Source organism: Papaver somniferum, unplaced genomic scaffold, assembly GCF_003573695.1.
Source record: "Papaver somniferum cultivar HN1 unplaced genomic scaffold, ASM357369v1 unplaced-scaffold_135, whole genome shotgun sequence".
NCBI classification, from domain to species: domain Eukaryota; kingdom Viridiplantae; phylum Streptophyta; class Magnoliopsida; order Ranunculales; family Papaveraceae; genus Papaver; species Papaver somniferum.
Genome location: NW_020622713.1, coordinates 7,462,424 through 7,475,605, shown reverse-complemented (window position 1 = coordinate 7,475,605; position 13,182 = coordinate 7,462,424). Strand labels below are relative to the sequence as shown.

General features: G+C 37.4%; 1 pseudogene; it reads right to left on the bottom strand.

The window, feature by feature from the left end:
• Positions 1 to 282: 282 nt before the first annotated feature.
• On the bottom strand, positions 283 to 1,472 carry LOC113334054 (annotated as a pseudogene).
• Between the last annotated feature and the right edge of the window lie 11,710 nt (positions 1,473 to 13,182).

Sequence of the window (13,182 nt, the reverse complement as noted above, 5' to 3'; positions counted from 1 at the left end):
AGCGGATGTTACAGGTAATTGCGCGGCTGTGGTGAGAGGTCTTAACAGCAATGCATCAGTTAGTACTGCCACAGTGATGAGGATAAAATATCAGGGACCACAGAATGTAAGGTGAACCCTGTGATTGTTGCAACAATGGTTGTTATCCAAGTACAGATAGAGTTGGACACACGATTATAACTTCCGCCGAAGTCGAACCGGCACACCCACACAAAAATACACACGGACCATAGACAGAAATTGGCATGAGCAGTTCACAATCAAAACCCTTGTTCAACGTCTCTAAAAATCCTCGTCCCACTCATCATCTTCTCCATTTGGATCATTCTCATCCAGCGGACCAAGCATAGAAGGGGACCCCCAAAATATTACTTTCACATCATTAATGCCTTCTTCAGATATGCAATTGTCATTGATATTCAACAAACCAAATCTAGGCTTACCAGCTACTGCTCGGGCCAAACACGTCGCCCCGTCCTTTCTAATGAAATTTCCGGACATATCGACTTCCGTCAACTGGTCCTGTCCATCTGCAAGTGCATCGCCAATGAAAAATGCACCTGTATCCGTCAGTCTATTCCCTGACAAGTTTAGTTTAGTAAGAAACTGTTTGGAAGCTACACACTTAGATAAAACAACGGCAGCTACTGGAGTGATGCCGTTCATAGACATATCTAAGACTTCGAGTGACGGGGCACATCTGCTTGTAGACTTACGTGAGCCAGGTGAACCTCAGTAAGACCAGCATTAGAAAGAAGAGCTGTAGCGAGAAGTTCACCAGCTTCCTTGCCAAACATGTTGTCCGAAAGATCAAGTTTTTTTAGATTACGACACTTTCCTAACGCCTCTATAAGGGCAACTCCTCCTTTGGAACCTATCCACGAGGTAGCACAGCAGAAATCCTCCAAAGAAGGAGAAGCTTCGACAATATTGGAGATAAAAACAGCTCCTTCATCCCCAGTCTTATTGAAATAAAAATGAAGAACTTTAAGCTTTTCTGATGACGGAATTAGCTCAGTTACTGCTTTTGCAGCTTCCTCGGTGATATCATCATTCATCAAATATAGCTCTTCCAGGTTACTCTGAGATTTCAGAAGCGCACTAAAGGCCCTAACACCCTTCTCCCCCAAAGGATTGTTTGAGAGATCCAAATGCTTCAAGCTACATCCTTCCAGTGCCAATGAGAATATCTCCATTACTTCCATGGCTTCTGATGCTGACCTTCCGGCAACAATATTTGATAGGATAACTTCCGTCAATCGTTCCCTCAGAGATATTAAGATGGGTTCTGCGGCATGAGCAGCATCAACTCCAAAGCTTATATTGTGGAAGCATATCCCAGAATATGAGTTCTCGGGATATGTTAATGGCTCTAAAAGTTTCTCAACCTGATCAGCAATAATAAGAACTGGTTTGAGTGTATATAACTTGAATAAAGTTTCACTATGATCAACCTGGATCTCGGTCTCCATGGTCCCTGCAAGGACATTATCAAAAATTTGTATTACTGGCTGACAGAAACAAACTCAAAATTGTGCAATGAACTAAAACCCTTGAAATTTAGAGATCAAGGAAACATGAAGAAAGAAAAGGCTAAAACATTCATGAATAGTGAAAAAGATGCAGAGGAAAAAATCAGTACCGTTGTTTTAGGTTAAGATTTTGGGAATTCTCCTTAGCTGCGATCTAGCGTACGTTGAATCAGGTCGAAGTTCGGAAGGCAGTTTTTGAGATTTTCTTCCTTAAGGCTAGTCGTATGGGACTTGGAAACGGGAGATTTACATAGCGCTAGCTCTCTGTTGGCAAGGTTAGGGCCGGTTAGGGGCCTTACGGCAACTCCTAAGGAAAGGGTATTAAAAAAAAATGCCGTGCCAGGTAGATGGGCAAACACGTTTTGCAACTATGGATGTTCGATAATCTCAATCTTTTGTGGTGTTTTTTTTTTTTTTTTTGAGGAGAAAGGTTGAATATATTAGAAGAAAAAAAACGTAAAAAGGCAAAATGCCACCATTTTGAGACATTTTAAACAATTACATTCTACAAGCATAACCTTCCAATGAGTAAATAAGTCTCTAAAACTATAATGCCCAAACCATTTCTGATTTGAACCCTAGATGAAAATTAGCAGCTTTACTTCATTGATGACTTCCGCTGATGTCTTTGGTCGTTTATGAGCCATGACCCTCCTATTCCTCTCATTCCAAATGGCCCAGACAATAGCAAAAGGAATAGAGGCCAAATTTTCCTGCCTCTATGTCTGTCCCTTCTGAATTTCCATGCTTCTAAGAGACCAATAATGCTACTTGCCTGGGATCTTTTGTGGTGTTGATATGGTAGTTACTAGTTAATTTCAACAATTACAACAACATACCAAAAAGTCACACTTGGATCCGCACTTGTAATTCTTCGCATTCTTCTATCAGCTTTGATGCTTTTTATCAATTTATGCTATTGCAGATATACTTTCTGGAGTATGTGGAAATTTAGATGACTAGTGGTTTCTCAGCATGTGCACCCCAAATGGCCGATAATGTTTATTCATAGCATTTCTTACTACTTAACAGGAATCATTAATCTACGCATGCTCATGCATCTCATACTTTTCATATTAGACCATCTGAAGTCTGAGAACTGTGTCACCGGAAATCTCCACCACCAGATTTCCTTGAATTAATTAACAATGTTGATGCAGTTTTTCACAAGGCTCACTTTTTTTGGCAGGAAGTGCTATTTTACATGAGATTATGTGGGACACTATTTGGTATCAATGGGAACGCTTAGACGCGTAACACATCAAACAGACTCTTGGAAATTTCTAGTTCAACATCTCAACTAAAATAAGAATGGCTTTCCTCCCCTAACTTTTGTATATTATATTCTCAGTAGAAATGCAACTATGGTGGCGTGAGCCTCCGGCATATCTCCTTAGTCATCCGGCACTGCAGCAATGTAATCAATATCGGATATCGGTGAATATCGTCCGAGGACCGAGACACTATATTTCGGTGAATATCGGAGAAATATCGGCAAATATCGGTGAAATGTCAGCAATATCGGTATCTCGAATAAACACCGAAACCGATATCATCAGCGATATCTCGGCCGCTAATGATATCGGTGTCACTTTTTCTCACAGATGTTTAATATATGGTGTGTGGATAACTCAGTTTCCTGATTTTCTAACACAAAAGGGTTTTCGCTTTTGTAAGTTCTAGTTCGATTAATGTTACCTTCGTTTTTGGAAAAGAATTAGTATCACTTTTCAATTTAACCTATTTTTAGACTAAAATGAAAAAGTAAAATTTATATTTTTCCCAAAAAATTATATTTTTTTTCTAAAAACGGATAGGGTATATATTTCATTCAAGAGAACAAAAAAAATACCTTGCGAGATTGGGGTATACCTAATGAGACAAAACCCAAGACATTTAGAAGTAAAATAGGCCACCTCTTAACCATATATTTTCTAATGACTAATATACCCTTGTTTAATTAACACTAAAATTCTGATTAGGTTAATTAATTGAGTTTAGATTACAATTTTGAAATTATGAATTCAGTAGATTAAAACTTTTATCTGTCTTATGAGTTCGAATTCGATTAAAAAATTTGGTTTTGAAAATATGAAAGGTCAGCAAGGTCGACGTTTCAATAAAGTGCCGACTAAGTTTAGCCGGCATGGTTCTCGGTTGAAGAAAACACCGACCATTTTTAGGCCGGAAGGGTCTTTGAATGAAGAATATGCCGACTATCTTGGACCAAGAATCTTACGGTCGACATGTAAATATTTCCTACAATGCAGGCTATCGTTTAGTCGGCATGCAAATAATTTCTAACATTACCGGCTGACTTATAGTCGGCATGCTAATAATTTCTAACATTGCTGGCTGTTTAAAAGTCGGCAATGTAACCTTGCCGACCTGTAGTTATATCCAACAGAAAACAGGATATGGGAAGATGTAATTCACTTTATTCATGCAATTTTGGTTACTACATTGATTGAAACATAAAATCTAACTCCTTGTCGACGGAAAAACGAATGCACTTAGCATGTGCATCAAGCCTTTGATCCCCTAGGCGACCCTAGTGGACGAGTTATAGTCTCGTGAGGGTTTACATACAGATCTATTCACAAAACCTACACTAAAACCATCAATCTTCGTTGGAGGAATCTCAGTCATCTCCGGCCTGCATGAATGTAGTTGCAGGAAATCCTACACTACACCCCTCACAAGATTTCATTAACATTCAACTCATTTTAAATGAACAATCTTAATTTTATTGATGAATCTTTGAACAATCTTACAAGAAAAGATAAAGGAATCAAGAATAACCACTGCTCTAGATTTTCTCTCTCCTATTTACTTACTTTTCCATCAGAAAAGATCTCTCTCTTTTCCTTTACAACTGAACGACTATTTATAGGGAAATACATAGTGGATGACAGCTAATCTGTCCTTTATTTTCGGATATGGCTTGCGACATTCTCGCAACCTTACGAATGTTAATCTCGCAAACTCTCTTATTTTCGCAGAATCATCACATTTTTCTCATGATTTTAGCTGACGTCATTTATTATGTCATTTCTGGAATTGTTCTGCGACGTTGTTGTGTTGTTGATAATTTCGCTGAGGCATTATTGTTGCGAGATTCTGATCATATATCTTGCCTCTTCTCATGTCTTCTCAGCAAAGTAGAGAATGATGTGAGAAATGCCGCAGCTGTTCATCTCTTCATATCCTGCATTTATCACACGTATCCTTTTTCCCATCCGTATCTTGACACCTCTCTTGTAACTGCTGCTTTTTAACCGCTTATATCTTTCCGCATTAATCGTGTTTATCTTCTCGATAAAAAATTTCCTCTATATATACTCTTTCTCACTCTCTTTTTCTCTCTTTTTATTTTCTATGCAACTTCGTCGTTCTTCTGCAAATTCCATTATTGCAACTTTTCTTCTTTCTTCTTCTTTCAATCTTTTTAAGTTCTTCTTCATCTCCATATTGTTCCCTCTGTAGATCTTCATCATTTGTAATTTTCTTCGAAATAATCTTCCTGCTAGCGTTTTCCATGGATTCATCAAGGTTAGTTTTCTTTTTTCTTCCTTATGGGTTTTGCTGAAATTAATCTTGCTTAATGCCTTATTTGATGTTGTTTATGTGATTCCCATACTGTTGTTATTTCAGCAAAAGCGCCTTTAACACTAAATTTAAGGTTCAAAACTCTAATATTTCCAAACCTCAGCATAAGATTGTTGTACACAAAAGAAAGTATGCGAATCAGAAGGTAGTAAGAAACATTATTCATCTCTAATAACAATATTGTTGCCTCTGTTTCTTATCTGGATTGTAATTCGCAAGGTGATAAGGATGTCAATAGACCTCTCAAGAAATCTCGCCGCCTTAAAACTGTTGAAACCTCTGTTCCATTTCACTCACTTATTCCTTCTAAATCTCCTGTGACATCTTCGCAAGTTAAACCATTATCTACAATTCGCGAAAAAGCTGCCTCAGACTTCATTTCTTCAGCTGACCTTTCAATGATTGAAACACCCATTATTGATCCTTCTGTGAATGAAACTTCTTCTCTCCCTATTGATAATGTTTCTCAACCTTCTATCATTACCAGTTCTCTACCTGAGCCTCTTCCCTTTTCGAAAGAAACTGTGGAAGGAATAGATATTGCTTTCAAAGTTTTGTCTAAAGTTCTGGATGATGGAAAAAATTCTCCAATTGATCCTGTCAAGTCTGGTATTTCCGAAATTCTGAGTAAGTATTTCGGTTCTGATAGAGCTGCTTCGCAAACAGCTTTGAAAAAAGAGTGTAATGCTCTTCGTCTAGAAAATCAAAAGCTTCGGAATGTTTTGCTGGATCGTGACAATCTTCGCAAGAAGAATGATGAATTGAGAGGTATGATTTCTTTATCTGTATCTTCAACTTGCCTTTCTAATGATGTTATCCTTCCCATATTTAATTATCCTTGAAATCCCTCTTTCGCATGTTAAGCCTTAAACCAAAAACTAATAATGGAGAGATATCAATTTGAATCTGCTGTTGAAGAAACCCGTGTTGATAAAGAAATTTTGATGGATCAATATAACCAATTATATAACCTCTATTCATATTCTGTTGATCATATAAATAATCTTACCAATGAAAATACCCAATTAGTTCAGAGGAAAGACTTATTAAGTAATGAAATATCTCGCCTTTCTTATTCTTTAACTTAAACTGATTTAGGGATGGAAACTTTATCAGATGAATATAAAACCTTATCTCAAGAGAAGCGAACTTGTTTAAACAAGATGGCGATATCTTCGCAACAACTTAGCATTCTTCAGAAAGTATGTGATGACCAAGAACAATCTCTTTGCTCTTTGAGAAATGAACTTAAAGAAGTAACAGAGTCATCTATCGCTGAAAGAGATACACTCATTCAAGGTAGAATAGCTTTAAGTGTGAAGGTGAATCAACTTAAAGAACAATATTCCAAATTAGAAGAATCTCATTCTTCTCTTGTGAAGAAAAATGCCTTTCTTATTTCTAAAGAGAAAAATCTTCAGTCTCGACTTAAAGGTTTAGTTGGAGATAAATTTGATGACACAATGGAACGTTGAGAGAATAGTTGTCTGACCTTGATTCAACATCTTATTTCGTAAAAGGAAGGTAGTCATAATAATTTGACTGCCTTTACTATTTTTTCTTTGTCATATCTTTTTGAGTTCTTCATCTTATTGAAATTTTGTATTCTACCTTTCACAGAGTCTGAGAAAAATCTTCATTCTTCCATTTCTGTTTTGGAGGCTAAATATGCCAAAATTCGCAAAGAAAATGCATTACTTGTCTATGTCCTTACTGGTTCTCGTGACCGAGCAGAAAGAATACTTGATTATCTTTCTTACTTTAAGGATATTCAAGATAGGAATCATCATAGAGAACTTCTTCGTCAAGTTCATCTCCAGGCTGAATTCCTTGTAAATGATATTTTATTGTCTAAATCTCTTCCTCCTACATCAATCGAACCTTTGAAAGTAGATGATGATGAAGTTCCTCGTCCTGCTGACAGTGATTATGATTATGAAAGTGGTGCAGATGATAGTTTTTTGGAAGATGGAGAATAAATTCCTTCTAAGGAAGCAACTTCCGGTGTTAATGAAAAAGAAATCTCTTTTGAAGAAGTAATTGTTTGTGATAATCAAGGTGCTAATCAAGGCGAAGATCAGAATCGAAGTGAAGGAGAGGCTGGCGATAATGAGAACATTGGCGAAGAACGTCTATTATCTCCTTCTACTGGAATTAATACTGAAGCATGAGCTTCTTATCTAGTTCCATCTTCTTGAATTGTCTCACCTTTATTACCTTTTGCGAATAATATTCTTCAACCAACTTTGGAATCAATTTTCCCTTTTAGTATTTTGCTGGTGAGAAAGATAATGCCTCTTGTTTATTGATTCCCATACTTCCCTCTAATTATCTTTCTTGCGAAAAATGATTTGTTATGAATACTTATAAATATGTGGTCTTATTTTGCCTTTCTAATTAAAGGTCTTATTATGCCACATCCTGTCATTGCGACAAAATCGCAGGACGTTCTTGCACTTTCATGCAAGAACCCATTGATCTTTCCTTAACTTTTTCTTTTGTATTATGGCCTCTTCAGGAATGTTGTGACAATATGACAGGCCTAAATATTCTTGCGAAAATAAAGCCCCATGACATTGTCGTCTTGCGACGAAATCGCAGGACGTCTTCGCACTTTCATGCGAAAACCCATTGATCTCGTCTTATCTTTTTCTTTTTTATTATTGCCTCTTCAGGATTGTTGCACAAATATGACAAGCCTTAATACCCTTGCGAGTAAAAAGCCTCATGACATTTGCGTCTTAAGACACTTATCAGCTCCCTAATGGAGGGTGCCGCCCTTATCTTCCCCCTGGTTGCCCCTTCAAGGAGGCGTACTTCTACCATACAAGGTTAGCTCCTCCCATCCAGTCTTAACAACAACCAGTTATTTTCAAAGCCTCTTATCCCTTTTACCTATAGGGCTTATGGTTACGAGACTGCATCCTAAGTGGGATTTTCTTCGGGACGAGTGCAGTATAAGCCAAGACTTGTCAAGAATGGCGAGGTACGCTTCAAACGCCCCTGGCACTCTTGACTCAACCGTGTACCTCGGCGCCTTGATCAAATTCTGCACTCCTTGGGAGAGTCCTTATTACCTTAGTCGCCCAACCTAAGTCATATGTTTAAGTTGAGAATCCAAGGTGCCTCTCCCGGATGGGCTTTATTGACCCCAAATCTCCATGACTCAGGTTACGGTGGCGGTGCAGCCTTCCCTGAGCCATGTAACAGGTACCCCCTTATATGACATACTTTAGGTCTTACATTTGCCTCTTGCGAAATTTTATTCGCGAACTAGGGTGTATGCCATAAAGGTTCGCCCCTTTCTTTTATATCATTGTTCTATAATTATCTCTGCGAAATTTTCGCACACCATGATCTAGTTTTGATATGAATAATCTTGCAATTGTTCTTTCAGAGTCCATAACTTCTCAAAGCTTCTTACGGATAATATTTTTTTAAGTACAACCTGTTACATGGTCTGTCAAGTCTATGACCAACATCTCTACCTTCTGGATCCATTAATTTATAACCTCCTGTTCCAACTATCTCCTTAATGATGTAAGGTCCGTCCCATTTTTTCGCTAATTTTCCACCATTTTCTCGCTGATATATTGGTGTCTTTCGCAGAACTAAATCTCCTAGTTGGAATTCACGTACTTTGACACGTTTATTATATTCTCGGGATAATCTTCGCTGATAATTCTCCATATGTTGTAAAGCTTTTTCTCTTTTTTCTTCTAATTCATCAAGTTTGTTTAAGATCAAACCCCCACTAATATTTTTCTCCCAAGCTTCTCTCTTTGTTGTCGGAAAAACAACTTTTGTTGGTAACACCGCTTCAACTCCATATGTTAAACAAAAAGGTGACATTCCAGTAGCTTCTCTTCTAGTTGTATTATAAGCCCATACTGTATTATGTACTTGTTCGCACCATGCTCTGTGATGTCCTTCCAATTTCTTCTTTAATATATCTGCAATTGTTTTGTTTGTTGCTTCTACCTGCCCATTAGCTTGTGGATACAAAGGAGTAGACTTTCCACATTTTATCTTACATGCATTAAGTAACATTTATATGTTCTGTCCTTCAAACTGTTTCCCATTATCAGATACCAACTGCGCAGGAATTTCGAATCTGCAAATGATATTTTCGAATATGAATGTAAAGATATCTTTGTCGCGAATATGCGGTACTGCCTTCACTTTTTTCCATTTTTTGAAATAATCTGTTGCGACTATTAAGTATCTTCTTTGTCCAGAACCTGGTAAAAATGGCCCCAAAATATCTAAACCCCATTTTCCAAAAGGCCACACACTGGTTGAAGATGGCAATGGTGCTCCAGGTGCATGTATTTTCTTTCCATGACGTTGACAATCTTCGCAACGTCTTGATATTTGTTTTGCGTCTTCGTGCATGTATGGCCAGTAATAGCTTGCATTTTTGCTCTATGTGCCAAAGATCTTCCCCCGCTATGATTGTCAGCATCCGCACTATGTAACATTTTTAGCACTTTTTCTCCTTCCTCTCGTGTCAAACATCTGAGTGATGGTCCATTAAAGGATTTTCGGTATAGAATCTCATCTCTTAATTCATAATTCGTTGCGTGGATTTTTAACTTGTGTGTTTCCAATCTATTTCTTGGTGTTTCTCCTTTCCCCAAATATGCCTGAAGTTCTGTTCTCCAATCTGCGATATTGTTCGTTTGTTCTTCTTCTTCACCGTCTATTATCATCACGTCCACTTCTTCTTCTTCTTTATTGATTGATGGTGACATAAGTGTTTGTATTTTTATGTATCTCGTAGTTGGATCTGTCATCATGCTTGAGATGAAAGCAAAAGCGTCTACGAGTCTGTTATCCATCCTTGAAATGTGCCTCCATTTTATTTTTGGGATTTTCGCTGACAATTCTTCAACGAGCTTCTTATATTTCTTCAAGGATGGTTCATTTGTAGTATACTCTCCCTTTATTTGGCGAATAACTAACTGCGAATCACTAGTGATCCTGGCATTTTCTAGTTTCATTTCTATTGCGAATTTTAAGGCATGTATCACAGCTTCATATTACATTTCATTATTAGTGGATGCGAATTCCAATCTGAATGAAAAAGCCATCTTCACTCCTTATGGCGAAATTAAAACAATTCCAACTCCATTGCCTTCTCCATTTGATGATCCATCTACCAATATCTCCCATCTATTTGGTTCTGTTAATAAATCTTTTGGATCTCCGTGTTCTTCTTCCATATCCATCATTTATTCTACCGCTTCATTTTCTTCTAAAAGAAATTCTGTCAAGAAATCTGCAACAACTTGTGATTTTGGTGAAGAAAAAATTTCATATTTAATATCAAAGTGGCATACTTGTGCATTCCATCTCTCCACTCTTCCTGATCTTTTAGAATTCTTCATCACTGATTCAATTGGTACTTTTGTTAATACCTTTATCTTGTGCGCTTGAAAACATATGCGGAGCTTAAATGATGCATAAACTAATGCTAAGATTAACTTCTCAATCTTTGAGTAATTCTTCTCGGCAGTATTAAAAGTTTTGCTAATGTAATAGATGGGTTTCTCCACTCCTGCGTCTATTCACAATAACACAACACTTAATGCATGCGACGCCGTCGCAAGATAGATCAATAATTCTTCTCGTGATTCTGCCTTTTGTAAAATAGTTTTATTCATAAGATGTTCTTTGATCCCTTGAATAGATTTTTCGCATTCATCAGTCCATTTGAATTTCTCCCCCTTCTTGAGTATATCGAAAAAATATTTGCATTTGTCTGATGATCGCGAAATGAATCTCCCCAAAAGGTTAACAGTTCTTTCTTCTTCTTCTAGATCCATCTTGGTTCCAATTCTTAATATTAGAGGTTCTTTTATAGTCCCAACGTTTACTTCTTTTGTTGGTTCTGCGGCAGTGTAATTGGACTTGGATTCTCCCATTGGTGTTGGTTCTTTTATTGTTTTCACAGGTCCTTCTCCATCTTCCAAAATTTCACTGGGTATTCCCCTGCTTTCTTTTGCCCTTATCGTTTATGTATTCTTCCTTTGTGTTTTCATGGAATTCATTAATCATTGTTTTTGTTATCATATTACACTCCAAGCTTTTGTCATATTCATTGGCTCTAATCATTATTCTTTTAACTGGTTCACTGATCTATTTAATCACTTTCTTGATTTGAACAATTTCAACAACAATCTTCAACTTTCGATCTTCATCTCCCTGTTTCTAGCGCCATTATGTAGTTGCAGGAAATCCTACACTACACCCCTCACAAGATTTCATTAACATTCAACTCATTTTAGATGAACAATCTTAATTTTATTGATGAATCTTTGAACAATCTTACAAGAAAAGATAAAAGAATCAAGAATAACCACTTCTCTAGATTTTCTCTCTCCTATTTACTTACTTTTCCATCAGAAAAGATCTCTCTCTTTTCCTTTACAACTGAACGACTATTTATAAGAAAATACATAGTGGATGACAGCTAATCTGTCCTTTATTTTCGGATATGGCTTGCGACATTCTCGCAACCTTACGAATGTTAATCTCGCAAACTCTCTTATTTTCGCAGAATCATCACGTTTTTCTCATGATTTTAGCCGACGTCATTTATTATGTCATTTCTGGAATTGTTCTGCGACGCTGTTGTGTTGTGTTGTTGATAATTTCGCCTGAGGTTTTATTGCTGCGAGATTCTGATCCTACAATGAATTCCGGAGCATACTCTGGGATTTTGGATACCATGAATTGATACCTTGCGTCGAATGAGAAATGCTTCCCCCTTTTCCTCCAAGTAGCGCGCTTTCACGACTTCATGCTACAAAAACTAAACACAAACTTACTTTGTCAGTGGTGTTTAGTAGGAAGATCAAACAACATGGATTTCGTAAAATAAACCACAAACATACTTACAAATTGTTCAGTGGACAAGTTGAAGTGGGTAGCGTTGAAAATCCGGGGTTGGAGAGCTAAATAAGCAAGTATCGTATTTTCGATGACTAGATGCCTACCATGGACTTGTTGAACACTTCTTCCATTAGGATTCCCAAACTCTTTCCTAAATTTGTTGTGTACCCTAACTCGAGTTTCCGCGTATCACACTTTGGTGATTGTCAAATCTTCATTTGAATCAAATGATGTCATTGTTGTATGTAGAGGTATTGGGAAAGTTAGATGGAGAGTTAGATGGAGTGTATGATGGTATGAACTTTGGAGAGTATATGCAAATAGGTGTGTGGTGTTTTGTAGAGATAACTAGTGTATTTATTGGATGGTGCCCAAATTTGGCCGTTATGGTAGTCAATCAATGCAATTGTACTTGCAAAAATTTGAATTTTGGACACGCCAACTGGATTTTTGTTTCACCAATACGCCGACTAAGTTTAACCGGCAGGGTAATAATTTTCTTACCCTACCGATCTTATTATGATTTTAGGCATCAGGAGTTCATTTTCTTCTGTATAACCGTCGGAACGGTATTTGGTCATTAGAGTTCCGTATTTCTTATAGCCGGTAAGGTCATAATGTTCTTACCCTGCCGACCTTATTATGATTTTAGGCATCAGGAGTTCATTTTCTTCTGTATAACCGTCGGAACGGTATTTGGTCATTAGTGTGCCGGCTTTATTATAGCCGGTAGGGTCATAATTTTCTTACCCTTCCGACCTTATTATGATTTTTAGCATTAGGAGAAGGTATTTTCTGCAACACAGAGTCGGCAGGGTCGATAACATACTACCTTGCCGGATGTAAAATAGTCGCCTAGGTATTAATTTGCTTACCTTGCCGACCCTGGTAACTACATCATTTCTGTTGTCAGGGTCGGCAGCCTGACAGTTCACAACCTTGCCGACCCTGGTTTAGTCGGCAATATAACTTAACAAAAGCATGCCGGCGGAACTATTGAAACTTTACATAGCTAAACATACAATTTCTGATTTGAACCCTAGATGAAAATTAGCAGCTTTACTTCATTGATGACTTCTACTGATGTCTTTGGTCGTTTATGAACCATGACCCTCCTATTCCTCTCATTCCAAATGGCCCAGAC